Below are 16,171 nucleotides of genomic sequence, written 5' to 3'. Positions count from 1 at the left end.
TAGCTTGGTCGAGCTGTAAGGCAGTACCAGAGGACAGTGTAAAGCATTTGTTGTACACACTCAGTCAGCAAAAGGTTTTACACACTCAAGAACTGAACTCTAGGTCAATTGTTTTTATATCAACAGATATAGTTGTTTTATTTTTAAGAACCAACAGGTATCAAAATATACTTTTCTCAATATGAGTGATCTCAGATAAGTACTTTGCAGAAAGGCAATAAACTTTGTAAACACAATAGGTACAGTGGTTGCAGTAGGCAACACAATTCCAAACACAATTTAACATTGAGCTCAATGGGTTTTTGTACATCAATGCAGTTGATTACTTTATACATTATTTTTGTAACTCAAGGGCTGGATCCTAGATTCAGTCCTGGGGTCTAAGCTGAAAACAGTTTAGTAAAAACGTTTTGGTTATTGCAATGCTTTTTTAAGAATAAAAAGGTATTTTAAAAGTTGACACAGAAACTTTTCAGTGAAAAACTAGCAATGTTGTCCTATGGCAGGAAATTCAAGTCACAGGTAAAGTAGGTTCTCGTTACTTTTGTAACCCAGGACTGGACTCCTAGGTTCAGTACTGGGGTCTCTACCTAAGACAGGTAAGTAATTACGTTTTAGTAGTTGGTACGATTTTTAAGGAATATTTGTAATTTTCAAAAGTAGAAGAAATTTCACAGAAAAACAGTCAATGGTTTCCTATGGAAGAAATGTAGGTTACTAGTAGACACGCTTATGATTACTTTTACGGTTCAGTACTGGGCTAAAAGGTACAGTACTGGTTTCTCTCCTGATCTCAGGTGAGTACTTCGGAATTAGTTATTCGGCTGATTTCAGATGAACATTTTAAAGTTTAAAAACTTCACACTCAGAAGATTTTTCGGGTCAAACCAGTCAATGTTATCCTATGGCAGGAAAGTGAGTCATTGGTTTTCAGGTGAGTACTCGACTGGTGAAGTTAAGGTTCTGGGCATAGACTCAGGGGTCCCCCAGGGTCAGGTAGGTACAGTTGGTGCACCTTCAGCGGCACAGGGGCAGCTGGGTGCAGAGGTAGTTAGGCCCAATGTTATCCAATGAGAGGCAGGGGGCCTTCGGTTGGTGGCTGCTGGCTAGCAGACCAAGTGGTTGTGGGAGCTGGGCTCCTGTTCACTTTTTAAGGGCAAATGGGGGAAGTAGGATAGGGTACAGGTTGCACTGCCAGGGGCACTCGGGCGGCTGGGTGCAGGGTGCTTTTGAGCCGTCAGCGCTCAATGTTATTCAATGGAGATCTTGAAAAGGGAACAAAGGCTGCAGGCTCAGGGACAGAGGATCTTCTGGGGCGACCAAAACTTAGAGGGGTAAGTTGGGATCTTGGAGGATAGGTAGGCACCAGGAGTTGGGCACAGGGGTCCATGGGGCGCCGGATGCAGGGGTGTCTTTTGAGGTCGGGAAAACGTACCCCCTGCTGGTCGCGGTCGGAGGGGCCCTTTGTCCTGAGGCTGCAGGCGTCGTCGAGGAGGGTCCTTTGGCACTGGATTCCAGGTCAGAATCGCCGGGGGGACGTCCTCAGGGTCTTAATTCACTTCAGCACAGGCCCGGCTTGGCGGGTGCAGAGTGTGCAGGGTTCGCGGTTTCGGGCTGATGCCAGGGCTTGTTACTTGCTTTGAGCAGTACGACTGCTAGTGGGAGACCAATGTAGTCAGAGTCACAAGGCAGTCAGGTCCCCCGGGATTTTTGAGGTTGCTGACCACGGTAGACGCCGGGGTTTAGCAGGAGCAGGTTCGAGGGTAGACAGGCCGGTAGGGCTGGGGCCAAATCAGTTGGTGTCTTCCTCTTTTTAGCAGCTGCACGGCAGGTTTTCTTGTTGTTCTTTCTTGTTTCGGAATCTGGATCTGTGGAAGAAGGTTCAGGGTGTCCCTAAATACAAAATTCAGGGGCGTTACAGGTAGGGCAAGGGCAGGGACCAATGGGCCCCTGCCTGGGGGGGTGGGTACACCCACTAGCCTGCTCCTCTCCTGTGGGAGGGGGGTAGGAGCCTAGCTGTGATTGGGCAGGGCTCCATATCTTCAAGATGGCCGGAGCCCGGGGTCGTGCATCACCTCGCCTCTCCCACCTGAGGGGGGAGTTGGCACAGGCTGGCACACCCCCCTTTCTGACGTAGGGTTTCCCGCCAGTCTTCCCGCCAGAGTGGGGGTCAGAACTGGTGGGGGCCAGTTGCTGAGTAAAGCAAGTGGTCTGGAGAAGCTCACAAAGGCGGAATGCCTTTGAAGTTTCCCCTGCCCATCCTGGGGGAGGAGGCTTGGCACCTCGTCCCAGGATGTGCATTGTTGCAGGCCCAGGAGAGCGGGAGCTCTCCACCCAGGGGTCCAGCAACATGTCTGCTGTGTGGCAGCTTAGGCAGCCTCTCAGACAAGACGTGGATTGCATGTTAGGTTTCAGGGGGCATCTCTAAGATGCCCTCTGTAGTGCATTTTACATTAAATCCCACACTGGCATCAGTGTGGGTTTAATGTGCTGAGAAGTTTGATATCAAACTTGTGAGCCTTCAGTGTAGCCATTATCGTGCTGTGGAGTTCGTAATGACAACCTCCCAGCACCATATACTCTTAATGGCATCACTGCACTTACTGATCCAGGAATGGCCCTGGGTACTGTAGGGGGGACACAGGGCTAATGCACCTGTGCCCACACCACTGGCATAGGGCACCCAGCTAGAGGGGTGGCTGATGTATGCCAGGGCAGTGGGTTTGTGGGCATGGCCCCCAGGGATGTGTGCCATGTCGACTCTTTGTTTAGTTCTGCACCAGGACACTTAGCCTGCAAAGGCAGTGTGTGTGCGAGTCAGGGTACAGAGCCCCTAAAGGTGGCATAATAAGTGCTGCAGCCCTTAGGGGTCTTCTCTGGTCACAATGCCCTGGGTACCTAGGATACCATTTACTAGGGGCTGACATGTGGCCAGAGATGCCAATTGGGTTTAGGCTTTAGTACAGTTTTTAGGGAAGGAACACAGGCCCTGGGTACCTGATAGGCAGCAGGGACCCAGGGCACACCAAGGAAAAGTGCATCAGGTATCAGGCAAAAAGTGGGGGGGGGGGGTACTGCAACAGAAACTCACTTTCTCAGAACGATGGACAGAGTGTTGAAACTTTTCAAACACTCACCTCCATTCAAAGATCTGGGTTTAATCCATCTTTATTTTGCCCGCCACCTCAACCCAGTTCAGGAGTCAGCCATATGTAAATGATTCTTGACCCAGCTACCCATGGGAACAGTCAAGCCCGAACAGCCAAGCTAGATCCTCCCTGGGCTGGAAACAAGTACTCTGTGTAGGAGAGTAGGGTATGGTCACCCCCACTTTTTGCTGTGATTTTCTGTTTTTTCGACTCTAGACTGGCTGTGGCCCAGCTAATCAGGACAACAGCCTAGATGTTCTCTCTCTAAATTGATACCATGTACTCTAGGTACATACCAGATTGGGTATTGGGTCACCTTTGTGAGCCCCTGTATAGTGTATCATAGGTACCCAGGGCATAGGTGCATCCAAGGCCTACCGGGGGCTGCAGCATGTATTATGCCACCCCTGGCTGGCCCTCCAAACTGACACCACAGGTCTGTTCACACAGCCTGGGTAAGGTGGTGTAATCACCCCTTACTTAGATATAGTATATCTATATCTACCTAATGTATCGACACATATACACCTATAGGTCACTCCTATGGCAGGCCTTAACAATCCTGGAGGCAGAGTGCTTGGTTTTATGTGAGAGGGTGCCCTAGCATGAGCTGCGCCCCTCTGCAGCTTTCGGAACCATCTCCTTATAGCTGTTCTATGATATAGCCGTACCATATACTCTTAAGTGCATTATAATCCTCGCGGTTAATGTTAACTTTGGTTTGGCTTTATCAAAACATGTCGTGTAAGGTGTCAAACACTTTGGAATACTTTGCCCCCACCACCAGTTCTGGTGGCGGGGGTAGCATTCCACCCTTCTAGAGGGAGAAGACATGTAGTTACTGGTAAACCCAGTTAAAGTTAAACAGAGCCTCAGCATCACAAAATGGATGCTGCTGCCACAGACACGAGTCTGACCTCCTGCTGCTGGACGAAACTCTGGCAGGGGAGGCCTGGACAATAGGTTTCCTGTCAGGGGAGGTGCTGGCACCACCCCAGACAGGCTCTAGTGTATTGGGGCAGAGAGGGCTGCATTCAGAAATGCTTTTCCAGACACTGCCTGGGGCACACAAGGTGCTCCATGCATAGCCCGGTTCAAACCAGTTGCTGGGGCACTCCAGCCCCGCTCTGATGCGAAACTGGACAAAGGGAAAGGGATGTAACCACCCCCTTCCCAGGTCCACCCATAGGAGGGACCTAGCAGGTAGTCCAGACCCCAAACCTGGTATAAGTATAGGAGTTGTGTCCCTAGACTTTTGATTACCCTGGACGAATTTTTGCAAGACATATCCTGGACCTTCGACGTTCCATTCTGACTGGAAGACAGAAGACATCTCCCTTGTGGTCAAGGAGTGACCACCCTGTTCAAACAGGCAGCATCCGCAACTTTGCAGTGTCAAGGCTCCCGCCGGAACCCGAAGACTCTGCGACTCAGGAACTGGACTTCCAGACTTCTCTGTCCCCGACCCACATCCACAGCAAAGCTGAGAGACGTGGCGGTCACGAGAGACGTGGGACCGGACATCTTGGACAGCCTGAATTTTGCTACCTGCTTGACTCCTGAGGCATCCTTGCAGTTGTGCATTGGGGTAAGAGAAGCCCCAGCCCCGAGCACCCTTTGCACCGAAGCACAGGCCCACACACTCCGCGAGTGTCACGTGGGCCCCGATTTTGCATTTGTGCTCAACGAGTCTTCCCGGTTCCTTGCCCGTTGGCTAGTGAGCCCCCCGAAGACTTTCTTTCAACTTTAAACTGCTTTCCTGGTTGCTCCAGGCTTGCTCCCGCTTCCCTACAAAGGAGAAGCGCCCCAGACCTTGGTCTGACTCGAAGCCAAGCTTCATCTCCTGCGTAGATTGCGTTTGCCAAGGCTTGTTTGGTCCAATCCGGATACCGACACCGCAGTCAGATCCTTCGCTGGACATGTCGAATCCAGCTCCTGGTCGTGGTCGACGCCTCCTGGACCTCGTGGCTACAGAGACAAGCTTCACCTCTTCACCTGAGATCCTCGCGACATTGCCTGGTTCCTTCCTGGTCTAAGGCTAGTGACCCAGACTATGTCCCCTCTGCTTTCAGGTTCTTCAGATCTTCGATCCACCCTTGGATCCACCCGGACACTTTTCTCTGGTCGCCTGCAGCAGTTCTTTGCAGATCTCCATTGAAAACATCGACGAAACCCGACACCAAAAGGCACCTATGCACCTGGCTTCCCTGGGTGAGGTAACACGAGTACTCCGGTGCTCCCGTGGGTCTTGACTCTCGATGTGTCCTAGTCGAAAGAGGTTTTGTCGTAGTCCAACCGGAAGTGCCCTTACACAGTAACTTTGTAACTTCTTAGTTTCCCATAGAAAGTCAATGGTAACTCGCGGCTGTGTTTAGACACTGCACGCGTCTCCCGTGGGCCTCCTACTTCCTAACGTTTGGTTGTTTAGAGTAGCCCCAGCGATTCCCCATGCCTGTTTTCTATTCCAGACGTGGTTCTTATACCACTATTTTAGTATATGGTTTGTGAGGCCCCTAGGGCAAAACTGTATTTGCCCGGGCAAACCCCCGTCCCCCTCAACCACCAGAGACTGGGAAAATATTGACATACCCCTTCTCACTTCCACTCTGACAAATTCCCTCAATGATGCTGAGTCTGATCCGGAAATTGCATCCAACAACTACCTCACTCACCTAGACACCGCTTTCAGCGCCTTGGCTCCCCCTAAGTCCTCTTTTCTCAACCGTAGGACTCCATCTGCTCCTTGGTTCTCTGAACCCCTTCGGCTACAGAGACAATATTGCAGAAACCTTGAAAGACATTGGCGCAAGCATTACAACCCTTTTGACAAACAAATCTATAAGAACGCTTTGGCCAAGTACAAACTGCTCATCTTTTCCGAAAAGAGCAACTATTACGTTACCCAAATCACCTCAGCAAATAATTCTGTAAAAAAATTATTTCAGGTGGTCAACCATCTTTCTAATACCCCTGATCCTCCTTCAGACACCTCCCAAGCCCTCTGCAATTTCTTAGCCGAATTCTTCTCAGACAAAGTCACCTTCATTTTTTCTGCCTTTGAACCCCAACCCCGCCCCAACCAGAACACTTCTCATGACTATCCTAGCACTGACCGCCCCCCTTTTCTTAACTTTAGTCAGGTTCCCCTCGAACAGATTTCACATTTAATTTCCACCATCAGATCGGGTTCACCCCTGGACCCTTGTGCACCGTCCATTCTCAATCTGATCCCGGAGGTCATTTCTCCTGCCATAGCCAACATCTGTAACACCATGTTCCTCACAGGCTCTTACCCTTCCGTCTGGAAAAATGCTATTATCAAGCCGCTCTTAAAAAAAACCTCCAGCTATAGACCCATTGCCTGTCTCCCATTTCCCTCCAAGATCTTTGAAAATCTAATGAATAGACAATTATCTGAATTCATTGACACCAATCACCTGCTGGATGACACACAATTCGGTTTCAGGCAAGGACATGGAACTGAGACGGCCCTCTTAAAAGCTGCTGACGAGATCAGGATGACTTTAGACAAAGGCGGGGCGGCAGTCCTGATACTGCTTGATCTGTCCGCGGCCTTCGACACGGTCGATCATGCCACCTTAATCGACCGTGTCTCAGCTATGGGTATCAAACACAAGGCTAAAGATCTCTTCGCCTCCTTCCTAGCCAATCGTACCCAATCTGTAAAATTAGGCCCTTTTTTCTCTCCCACCGTCTCCCTCCCGTGTGGAGTGCCACAGGGCTCATTGCTAAGTCCGACCTTGTTTAACATCTATGTTTCGGACTTAGCGAGGGTGATCAAATCACACGGCATCAGTCTGACAACCTACTCTGATGACACCCAGCTGGTCCTGTCAGTTCATCATGACGGAGATACAGTGGCGGCCAGTTTCCGAGAGGGAATGCTAACCATTAGCTCCTGGATGACATCTAACTGTCTAAAGTTGACCTCTGGAAAAACAGAGGTCATGACTTTTGGGAAGCTTGCGCCTAGTTGGTCCCCTCATTGGTAGCCTAGCGAGATGGGCCCTCCACCTCAACCCGTAACCAAAGTTAGAAACCTCGGGGTCGTGTTTGACGACAGACTGCTCTTCAATCACCACGTCAATGCGGTGGGACCCACTTCCTTTTTCACATTAAGAAAAATTAAGAAACCTCTCCCTTACCTCCCAACTTCGGCAGGAAAAACTCTGATCACTACCCTAATCTTCTCCAGAACCGACTACTGTAATGCCCTCCTCCTCAACGCACAGGAAAAGGTCCTAAACAAGCTCCAACTGGTACAGAACGCCTCAGCGAGAATTCTCCTAGGTATCCCCAAATCCAGTTCCATTTCCCCTTTCATCCGTCAGCTCCATTGGCTTCCTGTCAAGAGCCGGACTAAGTTCAAGGCACTGTGCATCGCCTACAAGGCCATTAACAACTCCGGCCCGCACTTCCTCAAACATGCCTTCTGCCCGCTTGTATCATCCAGGACACTCCGTTCAGCTTCAGCTCACCTCCTTAACGTCCAACGAACAAAAAAAGTTAACTGGGGCGACAGGTGTTTTGTCATTTCCACAGCCAAACTCTGGAATTCTCTCCCCCTCATAATCACAACCAGTCCCACCCTAATTAGCTTCAGGAAGCAATTAAAAACCTGGCTGTTTACACATTAACTGTGCTCCACTTGTCTATCCTCAGAATCACTAAGCGCCGAGACACCCCAGGGTAATTGCGCGCTATACAAGTTGCCAAAACATAAACATAAACATAAACTATTTTAGTATATGGTTTGTTAGGCCCCTAGGGCAAAACTGTATTTGTGCAACTTAATGTATGCTAATTAAGTAACTTGTATTGTGCTTTTACCTCTGACCTCAAAGAGTGCAGAGGGGTTGTGTTTAGATTAAATACATATTTATTTGATATTTACCTTGTGTGGTGTCCTTTCATTTGGTATTCAAGGGATTATAATTGGTAAAACAAACATGCTTTACATGCTCTCTGAAGTCTTAGCCTTTGACTGCTGTTCCATACTACCACTAGGATAGCTTTCTATAAGGTTGACTTTACAACCAACTTCAATAAGAGTCAATTAGACTCGTGCAAGGTGCCCACTAGAACTAGTGGACATCATAGGCCAGGCTAACTTCTCACACTCTGGGACTGGTTTTGGAGTATCACCCCTCATCCGCCAGGCTAGCTTGAATCCAGTGGTGCAGCAAGCAAGGGACCAACGTCTAGGTATACCATTATCCACTTAGGGCGCACATAGCAACTTCACAAAAGAACATGATGGACAGAGTGTTGAAACTTGTCAAACGCTCACCTCCGGTCAAAGCTCTGGGTTTAATACATCTTTATTTTGTTCGCCATGTCACCCCAGTTCTGGAGCCAGCCATATATAAATCAGTCTTGACCATGCTCCCCATGGGAACAGTCAAGCCCGAACTGCCAAGCTAGGTCCTCCCTGGACTGGAAACAAGTACTCTGGAACTGGGTTCAGGGTATCACCCCTCATCAGGCAGGCTAGCGTGAATCCAGTAGTGCAGCGAGCAAGGGACCCGCGTCTAGGTATAGGCTTATCCACTTACGCGCACATAGCAACTTCACTAAATAACACGATGGACAGAGTGTTGAAACTTTTCAAGCACTCCTCTCCAGTCAAAGATCTGGGTTTAATCCATCTTTATTTTGCTCGCCACATCAACCCAGTTCTGGAGCCAGCCATATGTAAATCAGTATTGACCCTGCTACCCATGGGAAAAGTCAAGCCCGAACAGCTAAGCTAGGTCCTCCCTGGACTAGAAACAAATACTCTGGGACTGGGTTCAGGGTATCACCCCTCATCAGCCAGGCTAGCGTGAATCCAGTAGTGCAGCGAGCAAGGGACCAACGTCTAGGTATACCATTATCCACTTAGGGCGCATATAGCAACTCCATAAAATAACATGATAGACAGAAAGTTCGAACATTTCAAACAGTCACCTCCAGTCACAGTTCTTGGTTTAATCCACTGTTATTTACCCTGTTACGTCACACCAGTTTGGAACCAGACATATGCAAATCAGTCTTGAACCTGCTCCAATGGGAACAGTCCAACCCGAACTGCCAAATTAGGTCCTCCCTGAACTGAAAACAAGTATTCTGGGACTGGTTTCGGGGTATCACCATTCATAAGCCAGGATAGTGTGGAAAAGTAAATTTTGCCATGTTCTGTGTCCCTACGCCTCATCCATCATATGTTATGTGTGCATGACCAATATGCATATGTTATTCCCCATGTCCGATTAATGACGCAATTCCAGTTGTGTCCACCTTTAGTATGCTAGTTTCCAGTCCTCGTGAATACTACGAATATCAGGCCTATGTAAAGCTACGTTGCCACGTTTCCCAGTGTGCACGTTATTCCATTATAAAGTCCCCGTTTCCAGGCCTCAAAAGGGCCCGGACATCAGATTCAGCTCCTGTCTCCTGAAAGCCTCGCTGAGGAGCGATACAGCCCCCACCTGTATCCTCGACCCTTCACTTACTTCCTGCCTCGCAGTGCCCGGTGCAGCTTGGCTCTGCCTCGGAGTCTGCCAAAAGTATGTTATAGTTCCAGTTATCAGTTCAGTCCTCCTTCTTTGCATTCCTAAGCTACTGAACTGCATCAATAGTTTCCGTCATTGTCTAGCCTTCTCGTCTCCACGTTAGAGAAATACTGTATTTAATGGTCATTTAGTATTCTTCATCACGCACTACATGTAGAATAATGCATGGTCCAGTCTTAGAGTCAAGTTAGCTTTTCCCCTCATGACTTCTAGTTTATATCAACATGTTCCCTAAACATTAGATACCAGATAGGGTTTAGGTACATGTCGCTCCGACCCTCCAGACTCTAGTCTCTGCTCCTAGCACAGAGTTCATAGCCCCCAGCTTCTCCTAGTAACACGTCATTGCCAGTTTTCGCGCACCACCAGGTTAGAGGTCCCGGCTCCTTAGGTAGCCCCCTCCAAAGTTTCCGCCCATTCATGACATATTCTGTTACGTTTTCATCACATGTCTAAGTATACTCCCAGTTACACCTCTTTTTACTGTTATCTTTCGCGACTGCTACGCGTCACGCCTTCTGCTCCACCCACTGTTACGCCTACTGCAATGTAATGCTATGTGTTTGCGCTATGTATATAAGTTGATGTATTGTTATTAAAAGTTAGCGCGCTCATCCCAGATCAAGCCCCGGCAGCTGCTGGGCCCCAGTTATCCTGCTGGGCCCTGTCACCTCTGTTCTATGCAGGTTGTCCTGATCCTGTCCTTATGCTGTAATAAACCTGCAGAAACTCCTACTACCTCGAATCTTGACTCTTATTTTATTGAGCTATCTGTTATTCATTCATTCATTCAAAAATAGATCCGGTATTATTTATTTATATACCACATAATGGCGCCCGAACAGGGACTTGCCCTTTCCCCACGCGTCGGTGAAGCCACGCCGACCCCCTGACCCTCTGCAGTCGTGACGGAACCATACCGTGCACTGGCAGATATTTCTGCTCCAAGTATCCCTCAGGCCCACGGAGGAGACGGAGGAGGCGGTCCAGCATCCAAACGAGACGGTGGAGGAACGCGGCGAGTCCCGACCAGAGCCCAAGCCGAGAGTCCAAGGTCCGAGGTATCCGGAGGCCCACCTGTAACTGAAGTCGTTCGTCGTCCGTCGTCCAGTCCCGTCCGAGGCCTTCCGTTCCATGCTGCCCGGTGAGTACCATTGCTGGGGTAGTATCTAGACAGGACCAATCTAAATTGACTCCTGGTCCGTGGGTTGGTGGTGCCCAGACTCACAAACGAAGTGTTCACCTAGGTGGATACGGGTCTTGATGCGTCCCTTTATGGGACCGGTATGTTCCGTACTGTTACAGCAGTGCATCCAGTAATTCTAGTCTGTTCCGTTCTCGAGAAATTCTGTTCTGTTTCTGTTCTCAGTATTTCAGGTAATATTCTGTTCGAACTGTTATTTATAATGTTCTTTATGTATTTTACTGTTGTGGTATGAGTGCGACGTGATTTTGTGTTTTCATTGTGTATTGTATTGTGTCCAGATTACAGTTCAGTCATGCCGCTCTTTTCCAAGTTACGTCAGTTAAAAACTAGAAAGGGTTTATTAGAAGAAGCAGTTCCTGTCCCGCCCAGGGACAGTCCAGGTCATTTTATGTATCAGAAACATGGCATAAGTGCCATAATGTATCTAGATTTATGGGTAGAGTATACCAAACAGTTAGAAGAAAAGTATAGATGGCCCGTATCGGGTACATGGGATGCCGAATGTATCATGAGAGTAGAAGAAGCATTATGGAAAAAGAAAGCCAGACAGTCACAGAAAGATGCCATCGAGTTATGGCGTAAAGAAGCTCATAGAAGAACGGAAAAGGAAGTCAGAAAGTCAGAGTTAAGTAGAGAATCCCAGGAACGAGCCCAAGAAAGAGAATTAATCGAGATAGGTGAACGAGTCAAAGCCGAACAGTCAGACAGACAGAGGCATGCCCTTATTAAGGGTATGTATCCTCTCCTTGCCGAAGGTTTGCCAAAAGCGACCCCAGAGGCATCCAGTAATTTCCCGCCACCATTAGTTCCGACCAAGCTACGTCATAAACCGACCGCAGCTGATATTTTTATTTCGTCCTATTTGGACGACACAGTCCCCGAATATGCAAATCCCGTTCGCGCTCCGCCAGTCCCTGTAAATCAGGCACTTCCTGCTCCTCCAGGCACCGGGGTGCCCTTAACAGCTCCCCCGGGTCAGCCTGCCATACAAGTCCAGCCCACGTTACAATTACCGACCTTGCCAGCACAAAAGGCATCAGTCGACGATTCCGGTTTAGGGGCCACAGGAGGAGGTCTTCCTCAAACCCCGCCGCCACACAAGCGTTTAACATTACTCGAATTACATGCTCAAGCGTTACAGCGCACGCCCAAACATCAGTCTGTTACAGAAATCAGGCAAACCCTTAACGAATGTGTCTATGATCCAGTTCCAGGCGAATATAATATGGTTTTATATTCCGTACGCGTAAGGAGAGTGACCGAGTATCTAGTCACCTTACCGAATATGAAAGAAGATCTAGACAGAATATATCGTTTCATCCGTACAGGGGATGATCCAGAAAGTATTAGCGAGATTATGTCTCAAAGGAAAGCCGAGATCCAGCTCATGATATTAAAGTTCCTGATCAATTGTCTAATAAGAGAACAAGATTACCCGTCTAAAGATTCCGCCGAAATGAGAATCCTGACAAGGTGGAGTGATAATATAGCCGAGGGTAAGCACAAGACCGTCGGTGCTATGGAGAGTATGTACAAGAAAATCCGTAAAGAAATAATAAAGATACACGAACAGCGTAAAGCAGCACAAGTAAGCGAGAAAGAAAGTATCTCTGATCCTGAAGAGGAAGAGAACGAGAATCCCGCCAGAATAGCGTATGTAGGAAAATCTAGATTTCCAGATCGCCATTTACGTCTAGAACCCAAGTCTATTTCCCATCATCAAGCACCAGAACAAGGTTCCCTAGAACAAGTATTTCAAGCTACCGATCACATTCTGAAATCACGAATCGGTTATAGCGAATTAAGTACTATGCATGAACAAGAACTAGTCCGATCAGCAGTCCGATGGATTACTGATTCTACCACTTTTCCAGACGAAATAGTGGCACAAATGTTTCTGAAATTGCCCCCAGCCGAGCAACGACTGGTGGGTATGTATATGATCCAGTACCTCATTACTCTGTATGAGGGTCAACACTCTGATCCAGGCCCGTTACACGATATCCTGAACGAGTTACTCCAGTATAGATGGAGAGGTCTAGGTACCGATTTAATTAGTGTCATTTTAGAACAGCGCCACAAATATAGAACGTTCCTGAACCCGCATTTTGTTCATGTCTCACCCCCAGAAAGTAAACCATTCTACATAGACAGACAGAATCCGTTACGAGAAGTCCACCCAGTCCAAGGGGCGGGTGGCGAAATGCAACGAGTGTTTGTATACACTCCGATTTCAAAGATGGAACTCCTTGAAATGAAGAAATTAATTCCCTGTCATGATAAAGATCCAGCAGGGTTCCATAGAGAATTAAAAGACATGCTCCGTATGGGAGAATACACTTACCCAGATATCATTAAAATGTTAAAGGTCCTGTTACCCGCAGGGGTGTATGAAAAGTTAAAGGAAAAAGAATGGGAGGTGGGAGAGAAAAAGATCGATTGGGCAGTCCTAGAAGCAGAAGACAAGGCACGAGTACCAGGTACCGGTCTTGGAGATAAATGTAAAGAATTACCGGAATTACTGATTCAAGTTTTACCCAGATTATTGACAACTAGGAAGGAAGACTGGGATGCAATCTCAGCCTGTAAACAGAAACAAGATGAAGATATTAGTGATTTTTATTCTAGATTTGAAAAATGTTTCAGTATTAACAGTGGTCTCAAGACAAGTAGTGAGTCATACCCTCACCTTTTCGTTACTAAATTAGTCGAGAATTCAAGCCCACAAATTAAAAATCGAGTTTTGAAAGTCGAAAGCACCTGGCAAGCAAATACTCCGTCCCAAATGCTCAAGTATCACCAGAATAGAATCAGGGAAGAGCAGGAACACGAGAGAAAACGTATGAAAGATACGAAAATGAAAGTGCTAGTTGCACAATCTGTTCCTCAAGACAGTCAGAAGAGGGGTCTGAATCAAGCCAGTCATCCTGCAGCTCCCGTTAAAGGGAACTGCAATTATTGTAAACAGCCAGGTCATTTTATAAACGAGTGTGCAGTTCTGAAACATAACATAGCTACTGGTAAGACTAAAGAAAGACCACGTCCGCCTAGACAAGAACAAGTTTCACAGATTCCTCAGTCACAGAATGCACAACAGACAGTTCCCGCACCGCAGCCTATTGCTGCAACACAGCACGTTACATCGCAGATGTACCAGTATGCACAGTCTGAGTATCCAGAGTACCAGCCATATTCATGAAACAGCCTAGAGAGGGAGGTAGGCTTGCCTCTCATCGAGATACCTGTAGATCAAGAAGGTCCCTATGTTCACAGTCAAGTATTAGGGAAAGACAGAAAGTTTTTGATCGATACAGGGGCAAGTAGGACCACAATTAGTCACGCCGAAGTTCCAGGGGCTCCGCTCTCAGGCTCAAGAAATGTTTCCCTTGGATTTTCAGGAAAGCCAATAGTTAATGAGATATCAAAGCCAGTCACTCTAGAAGTAGGTCCATTGTCCCGTACTACTGATCTGTTACTTACTAAGTCATGTCCAGAAAACCTATTAGGCATTAAGACACTGAAAGAATTAGGTGCAGTTATTTGCTGTTCCCCAGAGGGAATACGTCTGTTCCTACGTGACTTTAAGGGTCACTATGTATTACGAGATTTTGATTCCAGATTGTCTAATGTTCCGCAGCATTTATGGGCGCAAGGTCCAACTGATGTAGGTTACATGCAAATCACACCCCATCGTGTGACTCTCAAGCCAGGTGTAGTGCTACCACGAATCAGACAGTACAGATTGCCACCCGAGGCTGTAGCAGCCTTATCCAAAATTATTGACGAGCTCATAGCTCAAGGAGTAGTTGTAGAAACTGACTCCAATGTGTGTAATTCTCCGATCATTCCAGTCATGAAACGTACTGATCCAAATGCACCCCCAGTATATCGATTAGTGATTGATTTACGAGAGCTTAACAAATGTATTATTCCTCAGTACCCAGTTGTCCCAGACATCTCTTCCCTGTTAACAGCCATTGATTCCGAAGCCATGTTCTTCACTGTCATTGACCTCAAGAATGCATTTTTCAGTGTTCCAATTCATCCAGACAGCCAGTTTCTTTTCGGATTTTGTTTAAATGGAAGGAGCTATATGTTTACACGCGCTCCTCAAGGTTTCACAGAAAGCCCTAGTATTTACAGTCAAGCACTCAAGCGACAACTAGACAACATTCACATGCCAACTGACACTGCCCTGCTCCAGTATGTCGATGATCTCCTGATCACAGCCCGTTCTGAACGTGACTGCGAACGAGCGTCACTTACAGTTTTGTATTTCCTTGCCGAGATGGGGCACAAGGTGTCACCTTCGAAGCTTCAATTCTGTGTCCAGCAAGTGGTATACTTAGGACACTTGCTGTCCAAGAGGGGTAGGCAGTTGACACCCGACCGTATCCAGTTAATAGCGAGTCTTCCCCAGCCCAGAACCCAGAAGGAGGTACGTGCCTTTATCGGCCTTACTTCTTATTGTAGACAATGGATTCCTCAGTATGCATTTCTAGCCAAGCCACTGATACAGTTAACGACACAGGAGGCAGCCGTATCGACTGTCCTCCCTTGGACATCTGAGCATACACTTAGTTTCAATGAGTTAAAGAAAGCCCTATGTCAAGCTCCAGTTCTAGCTACACCGAACTACAGTAAGCCTTTTACACTTTTCGTTACTGAACGCGAAGGTACAGCATTATCTGTTCTCACACAAGATCAAGCAGGACAATACAAGCCCTGTGCTTATTTTTCGAGCACATTAGATCCAGTCGCCCAGGCGTTGCCTGCGTGCCTCAAGTCAGTTGCAGCCACAGCACTAGCTATCAGACAAAGTGATTCCATAGTTTTAGGACACTCCCTGACAGTACAAGTTCCACACTCAGTAGAAGTTCTTCTAAACCGAACACAAACACAGCACTTGACAATTGCACGTTTAACAGGTTATGAATTGACACTGTTCCAGCCACACATAGAAATTAGACGCTGCAACGTCCTGAATCCTGCTACACTGTTACCATCAGTTAATTCAAATCCAGACACACATGACTGTGTGGAAGTAGTTAACATTACGACAAAGCCAAGACAAGACCTGACAGACATTCCGTTACCAGATCCTGACCTGACACTTTATGTGGATGGTTCATGTATGAGAACTAGTACAGGAGAACTAGTCGCCGCGTATGCAGTGACTACTGACACCGAAGTTATTGAAACACACCGTATTGATACCCTGTCCGCTCAAGCAGCAGAGC

At 47.6% G+C, this 16,171-nt stretch overlaps 1 protein-coding gene across 3 annotated transcripts in view; it reads right to left on the bottom strand.

Annotated features, from left to right (window-relative positions):
- Window positions 1–16,171, bottom strand: part of SMARCD3 (SWI/SNF related BAF chromatin remodeling complex subunit D3) — a 1,739,068-nt gene that overhangs the window by 1,648,221 nt on the left and 74,676 nt on the right. The gene's annotated exons all lie outside the window — the stretch shown is intronic.

This window comes from Lissotriton helveticus, chromosome 10 (assembly GCF_964261635.1).
Source record: "Lissotriton helveticus chromosome 10, aLisHel1.1, whole genome shotgun sequence".
Classification (NCBI taxonomy): domain Eukaryota; kingdom Metazoa; phylum Chordata; class Amphibia; order Caudata; family Salamandridae; genus Lissotriton; species Lissotriton helveticus.
This window is presented reverse-complemented; position numbering and strand designations above follow the sequence as displayed.